This window comes from Nerophis ophidion, linkage group LG06 (genome assembly GCF_033978795.1).
Source record: "Nerophis ophidion isolate RoL-2023_Sa linkage group LG06, RoL_Noph_v1.0, whole genome shotgun sequence".
Lineage (NCBI taxonomy): Eukaryota > Metazoa > Chordata > Actinopteri > Syngnathiformes > Syngnathidae > Nerophis > Nerophis ophidion.
In genome coordinates, this window is record NC_084616.1 from 76,325,430 (window position 1) to 76,346,897 (window position 21,468).

A 21,468-nucleotide genomic window follows, 5' to 3' on the forward strand; every position below is an offset into this window, starting at 1 on the left:
TTTCAGTGAATTAAAAACAATCACAAAAAAATATAAAAATATTAGAATTTAATTGAAAAATTAGGTACTTGAAAATAAAATGTTATTAGTATTATAAAATGAATTTCTTATTACAAAATATTGATTCATTCAATAAATAAATCTGTATTTGTACCAACTTCTTCAGCTTCAACTTGAAAAAAAAAAAAAGTCTACAGTAAATTGTTGAGTGACTTTACTTGGCAGAAAGTACATTATGATTACAAATATTGATTAATAATGTATTTCACAAAAAATATTTATTCGTAATAAATACATAAACATACATGTTCTCGCACCAACTTATTAGACTTTATAACTACATATTTAACATTTCAGTGAATTAAAAACAATCACAAATTTTTTTTAAATATTAGAATTTAATTGAAAAATTAGGTACTTGAAAATAAAATGTTATTAGTACTATAAAATTAATTTCTTATTACAAAATATTGATTTATTCAATAAGTAAATCTGTATTCGTACCAACTTCTTCAGCTTCAACTTGAAAAAAAAACAATTCTACGGTAAATTGTTGAGTGATTTTACTTGGCAGAAAGTACATTATGATTACAAATATTGATTAATAATGTGTGTCACAAAATTTTTTTTTGTAATAAATACATAAACAAACCTGTATTCGCACCAACTTATTTGACTTCATAACTACATATTTTTTGTTTCAGTGAATTTAAAACAATCACAAGATTTAAGTAAAAAAATGGATAATTTGGGGTAAAAATATTACAATTTATTGAAAAATTAGGTATTCGAAAATTCATTATTGTGTGATGTTTTTAGTATTATAAAACTAATGTCTTAATATTAGAAAATATTGATTTATTCAAAGAGTAAATCTGTATTTGTACCAACTTCTTCAGCTTCAACTTAAAAATACTTGGCAGAAATTACTTTATAATTACAAATATTGATAAATAATGTATTTTACAAAAAATATTTATTCATAATAAATACATAAACATACATGTACTCGCACCAACTTATTAGACTTTATAACTACATATTCAACATTTCAGTGAATTAAAAACAATCACAAAAAAATATAAAAATATTAGAATTTAATTGAAAAATTAGGTACTTGAAAATAAAATGTTATTAGTATTATAAAATTAATTTCTTATTACAAAATATTGATTCATTCAATAAATAAATCTGTGTTTGCACCAACTTCTTCAGCTTCAACTTGAAAAAAAAATAAAAAAGTCTACAGTAAATTGTTGAGTGACTTTACTCGACAAAAAGTACATTATGATTACAAAAAAAGATCAATACTAGCTCGGTAATTAAAATGTGCTATTTTGCCAGTGCTGTAATATTCATACATATGCAGGGATATTAATTTGGAATGGTTTTCTTTTCATTTTGGTTATAATGATGATGCAACTATTTGACTGCTATTCCTACATGGAACAAAAGCAACTAAAAACACCGCATTTCTTTACTGCATTAGCCCGTGTTTGCCACTAGATGTCAGTGTTGTGTTTCACAGTACAACTCTTCCAAACATTGCAGGATCTCTGAATAGAAGAGCAAAAGGCAGCATTTGCGCATGTGCACGTGCACACATAAACATGAATGAACATTGTCTTCAGCTTGGAAAACATGAACCAATTTTAATCATCCCCCAATCAAATCCAGTGTGGCCACTAGGGGGCGTATTTCCACACTCCAGAGATGCCTATGATATGTTGTGATGCATAAAAAAAAAGCATTATTATCCTGGAGGTTTTCTGCATTGCGTTTTGCAATGGAATGCTGCGTAATCAATACTGTCCTCTCACCATATATCTTTTGAAATATGTCCTGCAGGGGGAGGACTTAATGGGCTGTTTGTGGAAACCAAAGATCAACACAGAGACTGTTAGCAGGATTACATCCGGGACTGTGCGTGCACGTGTTTGTGCACGTGCGTGTGCGTGTGTGGCCATGGCAACAGTTTTTCCTCAGTCAGTGCTGCTGAGGAATGGGAATCGAAAGGAGGATGCAACACTAATGCTTATGTAAAGAATATATATATATATATATATATATATTATATACAAACCCTGTTTCCATATGAGTTGGGAAATTGTGTTAGATGTAAATATAAACAGAATACAATGATTTGCAAATCCTTTTCAACCCATATTCAGTTGAATATGCTACAAAGACAACATATTTGATGTTCAAACTCTTAAACTTTATTTTGTTTTTTGCAAATAATAATTAACTTAGAATTTCATGGCTGCATCACGTGCCAAAGTAGTTGGGAAAGGGCATGTTCACCACTGTGTTACATCACCTTTTCTTTTAACAACACTCAATAAACGTTTGGGAACTGAGGAAACTAATTGTTGAAGCTTTGAAAGTGGAATTCTTTCCCATTCTTGTTTTATGTAGAGCTTCAGTCCTTCAACAGTCCGGGGTCTCCGCTGTCATATTTTACGCTTAATATTGCGCCGCACATTTTTCGATGGGAGACAGGTCTGGACTGCAGGCGGACCAGGAAAGTACCCGCACTCTTATTTACAAAGCCAAGCTGTTGTAACACGTGGTTTGGCATTGTCTTGCTGAAATAAGCAGGGGCGTCCATGAAAAAGACGGCGCTTAGATGGCAGCATATTTTGCTCCAAAACCTGTATGTACCTTTCAGCATTAATGGTGCCTTCACAGATGTGTAAGTTACCCATGCCTTGGGCACTAATGCACCCCCATACCATCACTGATGCTGGCTTTTCAACTTTGCGTCTAACAGTCTGGATGGTTCGCTTCCCCTTTGGTCCGGATGACACGATGTCGAATATTTCCAAAAACAATTTAAGATGTGGACTCGTCAGACCACAAAACACTTTTCCACTTTGCATCAGTCTATCTTAGATGATCTCGGGCCCAAAGAAGCCAGTTGAGTTTCTGGATGTTGTTGATAAATGGTTTCGCTTTACATAGTAGAGCTTTAACTTGCACTTACAGATGTAGCAACAAACTCTATTTAGTGACAGTGGTTTTCTGAAGTGTTCCTGAGCACATGTGGTGATATCCTTTAGCGATTGATGTCGGTTTTTGATACAGTGCTGTCTGAGGGATCGAAATATAATGTATATTTTATATTATAGTCATAAGATAAAATCCTAACTATATTTGTTAAGTTAAACTGATGTAACTTCCGCGGACAACAACACAATAACTTTACATTGTTGTATAATAAATATGCAAAAGACTGCATGTAATTAAAATATTATGAATACAGAACAAAAATATTCGGTACGTTTTTTTTAAACAAAAAATAAAGAGATTTATTTTTCTATTTAGGCAAATATGTTATTATTTTTTCCATTCAAATTGACGTTTATTTTTTTCTGGGTGGGGCCTTGTTTTTCCGCCACGCCCCCTTTTCCTAACCTACATGTAAAGTGATTGGCCCCGTCTCGCGTCAATCAAAATGTCAAGGATTTCTTCCAGGCCACGCCCACCAGGCTGTCCTGGTTCATTCTTGCACTGACAGGCTGTGAATAGTTTCAATTGACAAAATAGTAATATTTTGGCGTAAAAAAAGTCACAATACAAACAAAAGTAAAATACAACAAAATATAATCCGTACGGTGTATTATAGTCATAACTATATTTGCTAACCTAAGATAAAATCATATAACTTCTGCAGACAACAACACAATTTTACATTGTTGTATAATAAATTGTAAAAGACTGCGTGTAATTACAATATATGAATACAGAACAAAAATATTCGGTATGAGTTTCTTAAAAAAAAAAAGAAAGATTTGTTTTTCTAATTACGCAAATATGGCATTAATATTTTTCTATTCAAATTGATGTTTACTTTATCTGTGGGCGGGACTTGTTTTCTGCCACGCCTCCTCTTCAAACCTACGTGTAAAGTGATTGGTCCCATCTTGCGTCAATCAAAACGTCAAGGCTTTCTCCCAGGCCACGCCCACCAGGTTTCCTGCGGTCCTGAAAATATAATCTATACTTTATATTATAGTCATAACTATATTTGTTAACTTAAAATAAAAGCATCTAACTTCCGCAGAAAATAACACAATCATTTTACATTGCTGTATAATACATTGTAACGGACTGATTAATTATGCTATTATGTCATTGTTATTTTTCCATTCAAATTAACGGCGACTTTTTCTGTGGGCGGGGCCTTGTTTTCCGTCACCCCTCCATCCATCCATCCATCATCTTCCGCTTATCCGAGGTCGGGTCGCGGGGGCAGCAGCCTAAGCAGGGAAGCCCAGACTTCCCTATCTCCAGCCACTTCGTCTAGCTCTTCCCGGGGGATCCCGAGGCGTTCCCAGGCCAGCCGGGAGACATAGTCTTTCCAACGGTTCCTGGGTCTTCCCCGTGGCCTCCTACCAGCTGGACGTGCCCTAAACACATCCCTAGGGAGGCGTTCGGGTGGCATCCTGACCAGATGCCCGAACCACCTCATCTGGCTCCTCTCGATGTGGAGGAGCAGCGGCTTTACGTTGAGTTCCTCCCGGATGGCAGAGCTTCTCACCCTATCTCTAAGGGAGAGCCCCGCCACCCGGCGGAGGAAACTCATTTGGGCCGCTTGTACCCGTGATCTTATCCTTTCGGTCATGACCCAAAGCTCATGACCATAGGTGAGGATGGGAACGTAGATCGACCGGTAAATTGAGAGCTTTGCCTTCCGGCTCAGCTCCTTCTTCACCACAACGGATCGATACAACGTCCGCATTACTGAAGACGCCGCACCGATCCGCCTGTCGATCTCACGATCCACTCTTCCCCCACTCGTGAACAAGACTCCTAGGTACTTGAACTCCTCCACTTGGGGCAGGGTCTCCTCCCCAACCCGGAGATGGCACTCCACGCTTTTCCGGGCGAGAACCATGGACTCGGACTTGGAGGTGCTGATTCTCATTCCAGTCGCTTCACACTCGGCTGCGAACCGATCCAGTGAGAGCTGAAGATCCCGGCCAGATGAAGCCATCAGGACTACATCATCTGCAAAAAGCAGAGACCTAATCCCGTGGCCACCAAACCGGAACCCCTCAACGCCTTGACTGCGCCTAGAAATTCTGTCCATAAAAGTTATGAACAGAATCGGTGACAAAGGACAGCCTTGGCGGAGTCCAACCCTCACTGGAAATGTGTCCGACTTACTGCCAGCAATGCGGACCAAGCTCTGACACTGATCATACAGGGAGCGGACCGCCACAATAAGACATTCCGATACCCCATACTCTCTGAGCACTCCCCACAGGACTTCCCGAGGGACACGGTCGAATGCCTTCTCCAAGTCCACAAAGCACATGTAGACTGGTTGGGCAAACTCCCATGCACCCTCAAGAACCCTGCCTAGAGTATAGAGCTGGTCCACAGTTCCACGACCAGGACGAAAACCACACTGTTCCTCCTGAATCCGAGGTTCGACTATCCGGCGAAGCCTCCTCTCCAGTACACCTGAATAAACCTTACCGGGAAGGCTGAGGAGTGTGATCCCACGATAGTTGGAACACACCCTCCGGTCCCCCTTCTTAAAGAGAGGGACCACCACCCCGGTCTGCCAATCCAGAGGTACCGCCCCCGATGTCCACGCGATGCTGCAGAGTCTTGTCAACCAAGACAGCCCCACAGCATCCAGAGCCTTAAGGAACTCCGGGCGGATCTCATCCACCCCCGGGGCCTTGCCGCCGAGGAGCTTTTTAACTACCTCAGCGACCTCAGCCCCAGAAATAGGAGAGTCCACTACAGATTCCCCAGGCACCGCTTCCTCAAAGAAAGACGTGTTGGTGGGATTGAGGAGGTCTTCGAAGTATTCCCTCCACCGATCCACAACATCCGCAGTCGAAGTCAGCAGAACACCATCCGCACCATACACGGTGTTGATAGTGCACTGCTTCCCCTTCCTGAGGCGCCGTATGGTGGTCCAGAATCGCTTCGAAGCCGTCCAGAAGTCGTTTTCCATGGCTTCCCCGAACTCTTCCCATGTCCGAGTTTTTGCCTCCGCGACCGCTAAAGCTGCACACCGCTTGGCCCGTCGGTACCCGTCCACTGCCTCCGGAGTCCTATGAGCCAAAAGAACCCGATAGGACTCCTTCTTCAGCTTGACGGCATCCCTCACTGCTGGTGTCCACCAACGGGTTCTGGGATTACCGCCACGACAGGCACCAACAACCTTGCGGCCACAGCTCCAATCAGCCGCCTCGACAATAGAGGTTCGGAACATGGTCCACTCGGACTCAATGTCCCGCACCTCCCTCGTGACATGTTCAAAGTTCTCCCGGAGGTGTGAATTGAAACTCTCTCTGACAGGAGACTCTGCCAGACGTTCCCAGCAGACCCTCACAATGCGCTTGGGCCTGCCAGGTCTGTCCGGCATCCTCCCCCACCATCGCAGCCAACTCACCACCAGGTGGTGATTGGTAGAAAGCTCCGCCCCTCTCTTCACCCGAGTGTCCAAAACATGAGGCCGCAAATCCGATGACACAACTACAAAGTCGATCATGGAGCTGCGGCCTAGGGTGTCCTGGTGCCAAGTGCACATATGGACACCCTTATGTTTGAACATGGTGTTTGTCATCGACAAACTGTGACGAGCACAAAAGTCCAATAACAAAACACCACTCGGGTTTAGATCCGGGCGACCATTCTTCCCAATCACGCCTCTCCAGGTTTCACTGTCGTTGCCAACATGAGCGTTGAAGTCTCCCAGTAGGACAAGGGAATCACCCGGAGGAGCACTTTCCAGTACTCCCTCGAGTGTACCCAAAAAGGGTGGGTATTCTGAACTGCTGTTTGGTGCGTAAGCACAAACAACAGTCAGGATCCGTCCCCCCACCCGAAGGCGAAGGGAAGCTACCCTCTCGTCCACTGGGTTGAACTCAAACGTACAGGCTTTGAGCCGGGGGGCAACCAGAATTGCCACCCCAGCCCGTCGCCTCTCACTGCCGGCAACGCCAGAGTGGAAGAGGGTCCAGTCCCTCTCGAGAGAACTGGTTCCAGAGCCCTTGCTGTGCGTCGAGGTGAGTCCGACTATATCCAGCCGGAACTTCTCTACCTCGCGCACTAGCTCAGGCTCCTTCCCCCCCAGTGAGGTGACGTTCCACGTCCCAAGAGCTAGCTTCTGTAGCCGAGGATCGGACCGCCAAGTGCCCTGCCTTCGGCTGCCGCCCAGCTCACATTGCACCCGACCTCTATGGCCCCTCCTATGAGTGGTGAGCCCATTGGAGGGATGACCCACGTTGCCTCTTCGGGCTGTGCCCGGCCGGGCCCCATGGGAACAGGCCCGACCACCAGGCGCTCGCCATCGTGCCCCAACTCCGGGCCTGGCTCCAGAGCGGGGCCCCGGTGACCCACGTCCGGGCAAGGGAAATCTGGGTTCATTTCGTTGTAATTCCATTGAAGTCTTTGAGCTGCTCTTTGTCTGATCACTCACCTAGGACCTGTTTGTCTTGGGAGACCCTACCAGGGGGCATGAAAACCCCCAGACAACATAGCTCCTAGGATCATTGGGACACGCAAACTCCTCTACCACGGTAAGGTAGCAGCTCAGAGAGGAGCCCCTCCTCTTGTTATATGCATGCAACGTGATTGGCCCCACCTCACGTCAGTCAATATGTCAAGGCTTTTTCTCCCCAGGCCACGCCCACCAGGCTTCCTGCGGTCCTGAGGGGGGAGGGCTCATTCTTCCACTCAAATTTGGAAAATAGAAATATTTTGGCGTAAAAAAAAGTCATAGTATAAACAAAAATAAAATAGAAAAAAATATAATATATACTTTGTATTATAGTCATAACTTTATTTGTTAACTTAAGATAAAATCATGTAACTTCCACAGACAACAACACAATATTTTTTAAATTGTTGTATAATAAATTGTAAAAGACTGCGTGTAATTACAATATCATGAATACAGAACAAAAAAATGCCGTATGAGTTAAAAAAAAAAGAGATTTGTTTTTCTAATTGTGCAAATATGGAATTACCCACTCCCCCCCCCAAAAACAAAAACAGATTAACTCGCTACAATATATTTAAGGTATGCCAAGGGGTACGTGAGAGTAAAAAAAAAAAAAAGTTCTAAAAATAGCAACAACTCAAAAATCCTTTATAAATATATTTATTGAATAATACTTCAAGAAAATATGAATGTAAGTTCATAAACTGTGAAAAGAAATGCAAAAATGCAATATTCAGTGTTGACAGCTAGATTTTTTTGTCGACATGTTCGATAAATATTGATGTTCAAGATTCATTTTTTTGTGAAGAAATGTTTAGAATTAAGTTGATGAATCCAAATGGATTTCTTTTAAAATCCCCAAAGAGGGCACTTTAAGTTGATGATTACTTCTATGTGTAGAAAATTTATTTATAATTAAATCACCTGTTAATTTTTAAACAAGTTTTTAGTTATGTGTATATCTTTTTTTCCAAATAGTTCAAGAAAGACCACTACAAATGAGCAATATTTTGCACTGTTATACAATTTAATAAATCAGAAACTGATGACATAGTGCTGTATTTTGCTTCTTTATCTCTTTTTTCAACCAAAAATGCTTTGCTCTGATTAGGGGGTACTTGAATTTAAAAAAATGTTCACAGGGGGTACATCACTGAAAAAAGGTTGAGAACCACTGCTTTATATTATAGTCATAACTATATGTGTTAAATTAAGATCAAATCATGTAACTTCCGCAGACAATAACACAATTACGCTATTATGTCATTATCATTTTTCCATTCAAATTAACGTCGACTTTTTCTGTGGGCGGGGCCTTGTTTTCCACCGCGCCTCCTCTTATCTGCTTGCAACATGATTGGTCCCACCTCACGTCAGTCAATATGTCAAGGCTTTTTCTCCCCAGGCCACGCCCACCAGGCTTCCTGCGGTCCTGAGGGGGGAGGGCTCATTCTCGCACTGACAGGCTGTGGAGAAATAGTCTTGACAAAATGGTCAATTGGGAAAATAGTAATATTTTGGCGTTAAAAAAAGTCACAGTATAAACAAAAATAAGATAGAAAAAATACTTTGTACAGTTATCTATTTATTTATTTATATTCATACATATGTATTATTTTATATATTTTTTATTTTATTTACCGTATGTATATTTAATCATATATGCACCTTATTGCTTTTTATTATTATCCTGCACTACCATGAGCTTATGTAATTGGTGCTGAAAAGTTCACATTTGAATGACAATAGAAAAGAAGTCTAAGTCTAAGTCTTATATTATTGTCATAACTATATTTGTTAACTTAAGATAAAATCATGTAACTTCCGCAGACAACACAATTATTTTACATTGTTGTATAATAAAAATTGTGTGTGATTACAAAATATGAATAGAGAACAAATATTTTTGGTATGTTTTTAATTAAAAAAAAAAGATTTGTTTTTCTAATTACGCTATTATGTCATTATTATTTTTCCATTCAAATTAACGTCGACTTTTTCTGTGGGCGGGGCCTTGTTTTCTGTCACGCCTCCTCTGCATAACTGCATGCAACATGATTGGCCCCACCTCACGTCAGTCAACATGTCTAGGATTTTTCTCCCCAGGCCACGCCCACCAGGCTTCCTGCGGTCCTGAGGTGGGAGGGCTCATTCTCGCACTGACAGGCTGTGGAGAAATAGTCTTGACAAAATGGTCAATTGGGAAAATAGTAATATTTTGGCGTTAAAAAAAGTCACAGTATAAACAAAAATAAGATAGAAAAAAATACTTTGTACAGTTATCTATTTATTTATTTATATTCATACATATGTATTATTTTATATATATATATTTTATTTACCGTATGTATATTTATTTAATCATATGTGCACCTTATTGCTTTTTATTATTATCTTGCACTACCATGAGCTTATGTAATTGGTGCTGAAAAGTTCACATTTGAATGACAATAAAAAGGAAGTCTAAGTCTAAGTCTTATATTATTGTCATGACTATATTTGTTAACTTAAGATAAAATCATGTAACTTCCGCAGACAACACAATTATTTTACATTGTTGTATTATAAAAAGTGTGTGTGATTACAAAATATGAATAGAGAACAAATATTTTTGGTATGTTTTTAATAAAAAAAAAAAGATTTGTTTTTCTAATTACGCTATTATGTCATTACTATGTTTCCATTCAAATTAACGTCGACTTTTTCTGTGGGCGGGGCCTTGTTTTCTGTCACGCCTCCTCTGCATAACTGCATGCAACATGATTGGCCCCACCTCACGTCAGTCAACATGTCAAGGCTTTTTCTCCCCAGGCCACGCCCACCAGGCTTCCTGCGGTCCTGAGGGGGGAGGGCTCATTCTCGCACTGACAGGCTGTGGAGAAATAGTCTTGACAAAATGGTCAATTGGGAAAATAGTAATATTTTGGTGTAAAAAAAGTCACAATATAAACAAAAAAAAATTGAAAAAAAAATCAATACTTTGTACAGTAATCTATTTATTTATATATATTTATACATATGTATTATCCATCCATCCATCCATTTCCTACCGCTTATTCCCTTTTTGGGGTCGCGGGGGGCGCTGGCGCCTATCTCAGCTACAATCGGGCGGAAGGCGGGGTACACCCTGGACAAGTCGCCACCTCATCGCAGGGCCAACACAGATAGACAGACAACATTCACACTCACATTCAGTATTATTTTATATATATATATATATATATATATATATATATATTTATATTTTATTTACCGTATATATATTTATTTAATTATATATGGACCTTATTGTTTTTTATTATCATCCTGCACTACCATGAGGTTATGTAACAACATTTCGTTCTTATCTGTGCTGAAAAGTTCACATTTGAATGACAATAAAAAGGAAGTCTAAGTCTAAGTCTTATATTATTGTCATAACTATATTTGTTAACTTAAGATAAAATCATGTAACTTCCGCGGACAACACAATCATTTTACATTGTTGTATAATAAAAATGGTAAAATATTGTGTGTGATTACAAAATATGAATAGAGAACAAAAATATTTAACAAAAAAGAAAATATTTGTTTTTCTAATTACGCTATTATATCATTATTATTTTTCCATTCAAATTAACGTCGACTTTTTCTGTGGGCGGGGCCTTGTTTTCCACCGCGCCTCCTCTTCTTATCTGCTTGCAACGTGATTGGCCCTACCTCACGTCAGTCAACATGTCAAGGCTTTTTCTCCCCAGGCCACGCCCACCAGGCTTCCTGCGGTCCTGAGGGGGGAGGGCTCATTCTCGCACTGACAGGCTGTGGAGTCTCTTCTCTGGCCGGGGAGGAGGAGGACGAGTCCTTCCGTTTATGCGCGCGTCTCCACGTTACAATCAGCACTTTATCACCGCATCTAAAAACGACACGTTTTTGTGAGGGCCTTTTTTTTTTTTTTTTTTTTGGTGTGTTTCCTAAAAAAAAAAAAAAAAAAAGGTCGACGCCTTGTATCAGATCTGATACAAGCTGTTAGCTAGTTAGCCGGATAGCTTTTTTTTTTTTTTTTTTTTCCCCCCCCTCTCCCTCTCTCGCCTTCGACCCACGTCGTCGCACGCTTCCTCCCGAAACGTCGAGGCGGCTCGTCAGCAAAGGTGACGCCAGCGACATAGTGGGCGCTACGTGGGGAGAGACGTGTCTTCTGACAGCGGGGATACGTCGGCTGTCCTCCCCGCCTCTGGCTGACAGCTCGGGCTGCTGAGACGGAAGACGACGCGGCGAAAGGAGGGCATTTTTCGGCGACTTCATAGCCGGTGAGCTCGATTTGCACGTAAGTTTACACGCAGAAGCCTTTTTGTTGTTGTTTTGTTGTTAAACCACTCACCTTGGCTGGAACTTCTCCGACCGGCGCACTCGGGCTAAGCTGCCATAAACCCTCAAAGGACCAGCTAGCATGGGGGAGCTAAAGTCTGGATGGAACTCCTCCAAAATACACCACTAATCTCACTAAATGACCGACATTATTTGTCCCGCCAGCATTACTAAGTTGTTTGTTTTTGTAGTTTCCTTAAAAACACCACCTCCTCAAGCTATTTGTCACGAGTATTAGCCTCTTTGCTAAGCCGCTAAGTGTGTCATTAATAGGAGATCGCAAAAAGAAAAAAGCCGCTGCCTGACCAGTGCTCGGAAAATCTGCAGACTCCTCCCACCCCCACCACGGATTGTTTTCCACTGCTGGACTCTAGGACAGACCTGGGCAAATTAAAGCCTACTGAAATGAGATTTTCTTATTTAAACGGGGATAGCAGGTCCATTCTATGTGTCATACTTGATCATTTCACGATATTGCCATGTTTTTGCTGAAAGGATTTAGTAGAGAACATCGACGATAAAGTTCACAACTTTTGGTTGCTAATAAAAAAGCCTTGCCTTTACTGGAAATCACAGAAGATGACGTCACAAGGGTGAGGGCTCCTCACGTCCTCACATTGTTTATAATCAATCAATCCATCAATCAATCAATGTGCTCCTCTCCAAGGTTCTCATAGTCATCATTGTCACCGACGTCCCACTGGGTGTGAGTTTTCCTTGCCCTTATGTGGGCCTACCGAGGATGTCGTAGTGGTTTGTGCAGCCCTTTGAGACACTAGTGATTTAGGGCTATAGAAGTAAACATTGATTGATTGACTTTGATTGATTGACTTTATTCTATTTCTATAAGTAAACATTGATTGATTGATTGATTATATAGCCCTAAATCACTAGTGTCTCAAAGGGCTGCACAAACCACTACGACATCCTCGGTAGGCCCACATAAGGGCAAGGAAAACTCACACCCAGCGGGACATCGGTGACAATAATGACCCAGTGGGACGTCGGTGACAATGATGACTATGAGAACCTTGGAGAGGAGGAAAGCAATGGATGTCGAGCGGGTCTAACATGATACTGTGAAAGTTCAATCCATAATGGATCCAACACAGTCGCGAGAGTCCCGTCCAAAGCGGATCCAACACAGCAGCGAGAGTCCCGTTCACAGCGGAGCCAGCAGGAAACCATCCCAAGCGGAGGCGGATCAGCAGCGCAGAGATGTCCCCAGCCGATACACAGGCAAGCAGTACATGGCCACCGGATCGGACCGGACCCCCTCCACACGGGAGAGTGGGACATAGGAGAAAAAAGAAAAGAAACGGCAGATCAACTGGTCTAAAAAGGGAGTCTATTTAAAGGCTAGAGTATACAAATGAGTTTTAAGGTAAGTGAAGTGAAGTGAATTATATTTATATAGCGCTTTTCTCTAGTGACTCAAAGCGCTTTACATAGTGAAACCCTATATCTAAGTTACATTTAAACCAGTGTGGGTGGCACTGGGAGCAGGTGGGTAAAGTGTCTTGCCCAAGGACACAACGGCATTGCCTAGGATGGCGTAAGCGGGAATCGAACCTGCATCCCTCAAGTTGCTGGCACGGCCACTCCACCAACCGAGGTATACCATGGAAGCCTCCAGCAGCAAGAGCTATTCGGACCGAGAAAACGACAATTTCCCCAATAATTCGAGCAAGGATGATGATATTGATAGCGAAGGACTAGAAAAATAAAAAGTAAATGATTAAAGTAAAAAAAAAAAAAAGGCGATTGCATTGGGACGGATTCAGATGTTTTCAGACACATTTACTAGGATAATTCTGGGAAATCCCTTATCTTTCTATTGTGTTGCTAGTGTTTTAGTGAGATTAAATAGTACCTGATAGTCGGAAGGGTGTGTCCACGGTTGTCTTGAGGCCAGTCTGTGAGGCAGCTGCATGGACGGCGCAAGCTCACCAGATCTCCGGTAAGAGGCGACTTTTTACCACAATTTTCTCACCGAAACGTGCCGGTTGACAAGTGGTCGGGAACCATGTTCGCTTGACCGCTCTGATCCATGGTAAAGTTTCACCTCCGGGAATTTTAAACAAGGAATCACCTTATGTTTGTGTGGCTAAAGCTTCCCAACTCCATCTTTTTACATTGACTTCTCCATTATTAATTGAACAAATTGCAAAAGGTTCAGCAACACAGATGTCCAGAATACTGTTTAATTGCGCGATGAAAAGAGCCGACTTTTAGCCGCAAATGGTGCTGCGCTAATATGTCCTGACAGTCCGTGACGTCACGCGCCCGCGTCATCATTCCACGACGTTTTCAACAAGAAACTCCTCGGGAAATTTAAAATTGCAATTTAGTAAACTAAACCGGCCGTATTGGCATGTGTTGCAATGTTAATATTTCATCATTGATATATAAACTATCAGACTGCGTGGTCGCTAGTAGTGGGTTTCAGTAGGCCTTTAATCGCATAATTACACAGTATTCTGGACATCTGTGTTGCTGAATCTTTTGCAATTTGTTCAATTAATAATGGAGACGTCATAGAAGAAAGATGTAGGTGGGAAGCGGTGTATTGCGGCCGCCTTTAGCCACACAAACACAGCCGGTGTTTCCTTGTTTAAAATTCCCGAAGGTGAAGCTTTACTATGGAACAGAGCGGTCAAGCGAACATGGTTCCCGACCACATGTCAAACGGCAGGTTTTGGTGAGAAAATTGTGGTAATAAGTCGGCTCTTACTGTAGTTATGTGCAGAGCTTGTGTCCTCCTGCAGCTGCGGACTATTACCTCCTCCCACCGGAGACACTGGCGGTCACCACACCTGTGGCCACACCCCTCCGACTTTCAGGTACCATATAATCTCACTAAAACACTAGTAACACAATAAGCAGATCAGGGATTTTCCAGAATTATCCTAGTGAATGTGTCTAATAACATCTGAATCGCTCTCACTGCCCTCGTCTTTTAAAAAAAAAAATGTTTTAAGCTTTTTTTTTTTTTTTAGTCCTTCACTCTCACTATCCTCATCCACGAATCTTTCATCCTCGCTCAAATTAATGGGGAAATTGTCGCTTTCTCGGTGCGAATCATTCTCGCTGCTGGTGGCTATGATTGTAAACAATGTGAGGATGTGAGGAGCTCTACAACCTGTGATGTCACGCGCACATCGTCTGCTACTTCCGGTAAAGGCAAGGCTTTTTTATTAACGACCAAAAGTTGCGAACTTTACCATCGATGTTCTCTACTAAATCCTTTCAGCAAAAATATGGCAATATCGCGAAATGATCAAGTATGACACATAGAATGGACCTGTTATCCCCTTTTTAAATAAGAAAATCTCATTACAGTAGACTTTTAAGGCCACATGCGGCCCGTTAAGATTTTCAATCTGGCCCGCCAGACATTCCCAAATAATTGGAAAGTGTAGCGGCCATTATGATGTGCAGTCATGTTTTCTAATGCCCGGAAGTCTTGAACTATACTAAGTATTTCAATGGTTGGAATCTGCGCTTTTGCATGATATAATAGTTACTACGGTCATCTAATTAGTTACTATGGTCATCTAATTAGTTACTATAGTCATCTAATTAGTTACTATGGTCATCTAATTAGTTACTATAGTCATCTAATTAGTTACTATGGTCATCTAATTAGTTACTATGGTCATCTAATTAGTTACTATGGTCATCTAATTAGTTACTATGGTCATTTAAGTCACAGCAGCTCAGACGAGGCACCAAGCACTGTGGGTGGGGAGCGTTCCCACCGAGTGTTTCCAGGGCGGCCAGCCTGAAATGTGGGTGTCAGGAACAGACGCGGAAGGAGATTTTCACAACAAAGTTATAAAATTTTGTGATGTATCAGATTGTAGGTGGGTTTTTTGTTTTTACCCCTGGCGTTTATATTTCGCTGTTTGTTGCATTTTTGTTGCGTTTCGCTTGATTGTAAAATATGTGGATGGAGAGGATGTGTGACGGTCATTTGATGTCAATATTCAGTGTTTTATCCTTCGTAGTTAATATTGTAAATCTCACATTCTTTATTTTCATATACATTCTGGGTGTCTCATTCAGTAAAAAATGTAAAATTCCATTTCGTTTTTAAGGCAGTCTCTCCGTAACGTATTTAGTTTTCAATCAGACATTATTGTGAGGTTTTGTATTAATGAGGGAGCTCAGGTCTGGATGGATGGAACTCCTCCAAAATACACCACTAATCTCACTAAATGACCGACATTATTTGTCCCGTCAGTATTACTAAGTTGTTTGTTTTTGTAGTTTCCTAAAAAAAAACACCGCCTCCTCAAGCAATTTGTCAGGAGTATTAGCCTCTTTGTTAAGCCGCTAAGTGTGTCAATAATAGGAGATCGCAAAAAGAAAAAGCCGCTGCCTGACCAGTGCTCAGAAAATCTGAAGACACCTCCCTCGCCCACCAAGGACTGTTTTCCACTGCTGGACTCAAGAACATCCATCCAACCATCCATCCATTTTCTACCGCTTATCCCCTTTGGGGTCGCGGGGTGCGCTGGTGTCTATCTCAGCTACAATCAGGCGAAAGGCGGTGTACACCCTGGACAAGTCGCCACCTCATCGCAGGGCCAACACAGATAGACAGACAGCAATCACACTCACATTCACACACTAGGGACCATTTAGTGTTGCCAATCAACCTATCCCCAGGTGCATGTCTTTGGAGGTGGGAGGAAGCCAGAGTACTCGGAGGGAACCCACGCATTCACGGGGAGGACATGCAAACTCCACACAGAAAGATCCCGAGCCCGGGATTGAACCCTGACTACTCAGGACCTTCGTATTGTGAGGCAGACGCACTAACCCCTCTTCCACCGTGAAGCCCTAATCAAGAACAGACCTGGGCAAATTAAGGCCACATGTGGCCCGTTAAGATTTTCAATCCGGCCCGCCAGACATTCCCAAATATTTTTTTTTAGATCTTTAAAAGACGGAAAGTGTAGCTGCCATTATGATGTGCACTGATGTTTTTTAATGATCTTAAGTCTTGAACAATACTAAGTCTTTCAATGGTTGGAATCTGCACTTTTGCATGATATAATAGTTACTATGGTCATCTAATTAGTTACTATGGTCATCTAATTAGTTACTATGGTCATCTAATTAGTTACTCTGGTCATCTAAGTCACAGCAACTCAGACGAGGCACCAAGCACTGTAGGTGGGGAGCGTTTCCACCGAATGTTTCTAGAACAGCCAGCCTAAAATGTGGGTGTCAGGGACAGACGTGGAAGGAGATTTTTTTCAACACAGTTGTAAAGTTTAGTGATATATCAGATATATCAGATTGTAGGCGTTTTTTTTGTTTTTACCCTTCACGTTCATATTTCGCTGTTTGATTTTTGTTGCGTTTCGCTTGATTGTAAATATGTGGACGGAGAGGATGTGTGATGGTCATGTGTTGTCAATATTCAGTGTTTTATCCTTCATTGTTAATATTGTAAATCTCACATTCTTTATTTTCATTTACATTCTGGGTGTCTCATTCAGTAAAAAATGTAAAATTCCATTTCGTTTTTAAGGCGGTGTCTCTAACGTATATAGTTTTCAATCAGACATTATTGTGAGGTTTTGTATTAATGAGGGAGCTAAGGTCTGGATGGATGGAACTCCTCCAAAATACACCACTAATCTCACTAAATGACCGACATTATTTGTCCCGTTACCATTACTAGGTTGTTTGTTTTTGTAGTTTCCTGAAAAAAACACTGCCTCCTCAAGCTAATTGTCAGGAGTATTAGCCTCTTCGCTAAACCGCCAAAGTTAAACGCTAAGTGAGTCAATAACAGGAGATCGCAAAAAGAAAAAGCCGCTGCCTGACCAGTGCTAAGAAGATCACAAAAACAAAAAGCCGGTGCCTGACCAGTGCTAAGAAAATCTGCAGACTCCTCCAGCCTCCACCAAGGACTGTTTTCCACTGCTGCACTCAAGAACAGACCTGGGCAACTTAATGCCACATGCAGCCCGTTAAGCTTTTCAATCTAGCCCGCCGGACATTCCCCAAATATTTTTTTTTAGATCTTTAAAAGATGGAAAGTGTAGCTGCCATTATGATGTGCAGTGATGTTTTTTAATGATCTTAAGTCTTGAACAATACTAAGTCTTTCAATGATTGGAATCTGCACTTTTGCATGATATAATAGTTACTATAGTCATCTAATTAGTTACTATGGTCATCTAATTAGTTACTCTGGTCATCTAATTAGTTACTCTGGTCATCTAAGTCACAGCAGCTCAGACGAAGCACCAAGCAGTATGGGTGGGGAGTGTTTCCACCGAATGTTTCCAGAACAGCCAGCCTGAAATGTGGGCGTCGGGGACAGACGTGGAAGGAGATTTTCACAACAAAGTTGTAAAGTTCAGTGATGTATCAGATATATCAGATTGTAGGTGGGTTTTTAGTTTTTATCCTTGACGTTCATATTTCGCTGTTTGTTGCATTTTTGTTGCGTTTCTCTTGATTGTAAAATATGTGGATAGAGAGGGGGTGTGACGGTCATATGTTGTCAATATTCAGTGTTTTATCCTTCATAGTTAATACTGTAAATGGGACATTATTTGTCCCACCACCATTTTTAAGTTGTTTGTTTTTGTAGTTTTCTGAAAAAACACCGCCTCCTCAAGCTAATTGTCACAAGTGTGTCAATAATACATGAGTGTTATTCAGCTTGCGGCCCGCGGGCACAATTTGGCCCGTTAATGCAGTGTTTTTCTTTTCTTTTTGTCCTGCCTAGCTTCTCAGGCAAATCATATTGTTGCTGCTGATGCACATATTGGCTGTACACATTTACTTTACAAAAGAGAAGTGTGGGATACTTCTCTTGTTGCCATATTTGTATTTGACTTTATTAAATGTATTTATATTATCATTTGGTGCAGCTGGGCCGGAGCAGGAGAAGAGATAGAAAGAGAAAAAAAGGAAGACAGAGGTGGAAATTGTGGGGACAAGAGGGGGATAAGGCAGGAGACAAAAACAACAGCAAACACAACAACAATAGAGTAACATCAGCAAATACGATATGTACAAATATGATGGTAAAAATGATAGCAAAGAAGCATTTAGTGAAATAAATAATAATACAGAAATGACCATGAGCATTATTACACTACAAATGGAGCAATACAAATACCAATAGAAATAGCACAATTGATAATGAATAATACCAATAATTTACATCTATTATCAACAATAAAATTGTTCAAATGGGACAATACATATGCGTAGGGGTGTAACGGTACACAAAAAATTCGGTTCGGTACGTACCTCGGTTTAGAGGTCACGGTTCGGTTCATTTTCGGTACAGTAAGAAAACAAAATATACATTTTTTGGTTATTTATTTACCAAATTTGTAAACAATGGGTTTATCCTTTTAACATTGGGAACACTATAATAATTAGACCCACGTTAATCCACATTAAACTGCCTCAAGTTGTTTGATTAAATAAAATGACAAAACTTTTCTTCTACAAGTGCAACATTAAACAGTTTCAAGTCAACTCATCATGCTTAATTTATTACAGCATTGGGGAAGCCTGTAGTTGACTTTTATTATACACACACACACACACACAGCAAAATGAGCTAACGTAACGCTAAAAGCTAATTAGCCTTAACCTCAACCCAGAACTATGAGTGAGCTGAGCTGCAGTTTAAGTTTCTAGAAGGTCAACGGGCTCATAGTGATGTTTGTAATAGTTGTGACTGGGAAGTGTTTTTTATAATTTGGGGAGTGTACGATGTCCGCTGCTCACCTGCTAAACACATATCTGCTCATCTCAACGCCGGAGCACTGACTCCATGCTTTCTGAATACGCACTGCTGATTGGCTGTTACATCGCTCTGAGTACGCACTGCTGATTGGCTTTGTATGTAACCAATCAGATGGTTGTGTGGGCGGGACAATGCTGGGTGCTCACTGCTCAGACAGAGGCAGAAAGCAGAGCAGCTTGTTAAGACTTTAGGCACCCATCGTACCAAACCGAAGCCCCCGTACCGAAACGGTTCAATACAAATACACGTACCATCACACCCCTACATATACGTAATGATAACTAGAGATACAAAAGATAGCAGAAAAATGGAGGAAGAGAAGCAAGCATTATAAACCTTGTAGATTGTTATAGTCACAATACCATATCATACCACAACATGTTAAGCTTTGTCAGTGGGCCATGTCTTACCCAGTTTACCCTAGTGTAACAACGTTAATATATGTACTGTGTATGTACAGTATGTGTATATGTATGTTTGTACAGTGAATGTATATGTACATGTATGTGTATATGTATGTTTGTACAGTGAATGTATATGTACATGTATGTGTATATGTATGTTTGTACAGTGAATGTATATGTACATGTATGTGTATATGTATAATGCATTGTTTTTCAACCACTGTGCCGTGAGATACAGTCTGGCGTGCCGTGGAAGTTTATGTAATTTCACCTATTTGGGTTAAAAATATTCTTTGCAAACTTGTAAACATGTTCTTCTATCCATCCATTTTCTACCGCTTGTCCCGTTCGGGGTGGGTGCTGGAGCATATCTCAGCTGCATTCCGGCGGAAGGCGGCCTACACCCTGGACAAGTCGCCACTTCATCGCATTGCCAACACAGATAGACAGAGAACATTCACACTCAACATTCACACACTAGGGACCATTTAGTGTTGCTAATCATTTGCATGTCTTTGGAGGTGGGAGGAAGCCGGGAGTTCCCCGCTGTCATGCGGAGAACATGCAAACTCCTCACCGAAAGATCCAGAGCCCAGATTGTTATTGATATTAAAAAGTCTTAATTCATATCTTGTTTAAAAATATATCGATACATCTTACAAACTCAATATATCATCCAGCCCTAACATGAACGAGTAAAAAAAAAAGATTAGCAAACGTTAATAAGTGATGATCTATTTATTTATTGTAAATAAGGTAATGCAGAAGTGAAGTGAATTATATTTATATAGCGCTTTTCTCTAGTGACTCAAAGCGCTTTACATAGTGAAACCCAATATCGAAGTTACATTTAAACCAGTGTGGGTGGCACTGGGAGCAGGTGGGTAATGTGTCTTGCCCAAGGACACAACGGCAGTGACTAGGATGGCGGAAGCGGGAATCGAACCTGCAACCCTCAGGTTGCTGGCACGGCCACTCTACCAACCAAGCTATGCCGCCCAGACAGTTCTAAAATTTGTCTGACTGCTACGAGCCACCTCACCGAGAGATCCAACCAGCTCCTCTAGTATAAGGCACTTTATTTTCCAGTTTTGCACACCATCCATCTTCTTCTGCTTATCCGAGGTCGGGTCACGGGGGCAACAACCTAAGCAGGGAAACCCAGACTTCCCTCTCCCCAGCCACTTCGTCTAGCTTTTCCCGGGGGATTCCGAGGCGTTCCCAGGCCAGCCGGGAGACATAGTCTTCCCAACGTGTCCTGGGTCTTCCCCGGACACCGGGGAAGACCGGATAGTCGAACCTCGGATTCAGGAGGAACAGTGTGGTTTTCGTCCTGGTCGTGGAACTGTGGACCAGCTCTATACTCTCCGCAGGGTTCTTGAGGGTGCATGGGAGTTTGCCCAACCAGTCTACATGTGCTTTGTGGACTTGGAGAAGGCATTGGACCGTGTCCC

At 41.3% G+C, this 21,468-nt stretch overlaps 1 protein-coding gene across 2 annotated transcripts in view; it reads left to right on the plus strand.

Moving 5' to 3' along the window:
- Positions 1-11,243: 11,243 nt before the first annotated feature.
- The window catches only part of prkar2aa (protein kinase, cAMP-dependent, regulatory, type II, alpha A), a 117,863-nt gene continuing 107,638 nt past the window's right edge, over positions 11,244-21,468 (plus strand). Inside the window, exon 1 of one of the 2 annotated variants that reach the window (XM_061904871.1) lies at positions 11,244-11,774. The gene's annotated coding sequence lies outside the window, so the exon portion shown is untranslated. The remainder of the gene's footprint in view (positions 11,775-21,468) is intronic. The other variant, XM_061904872.1, reaches the window with a different exon arrangement.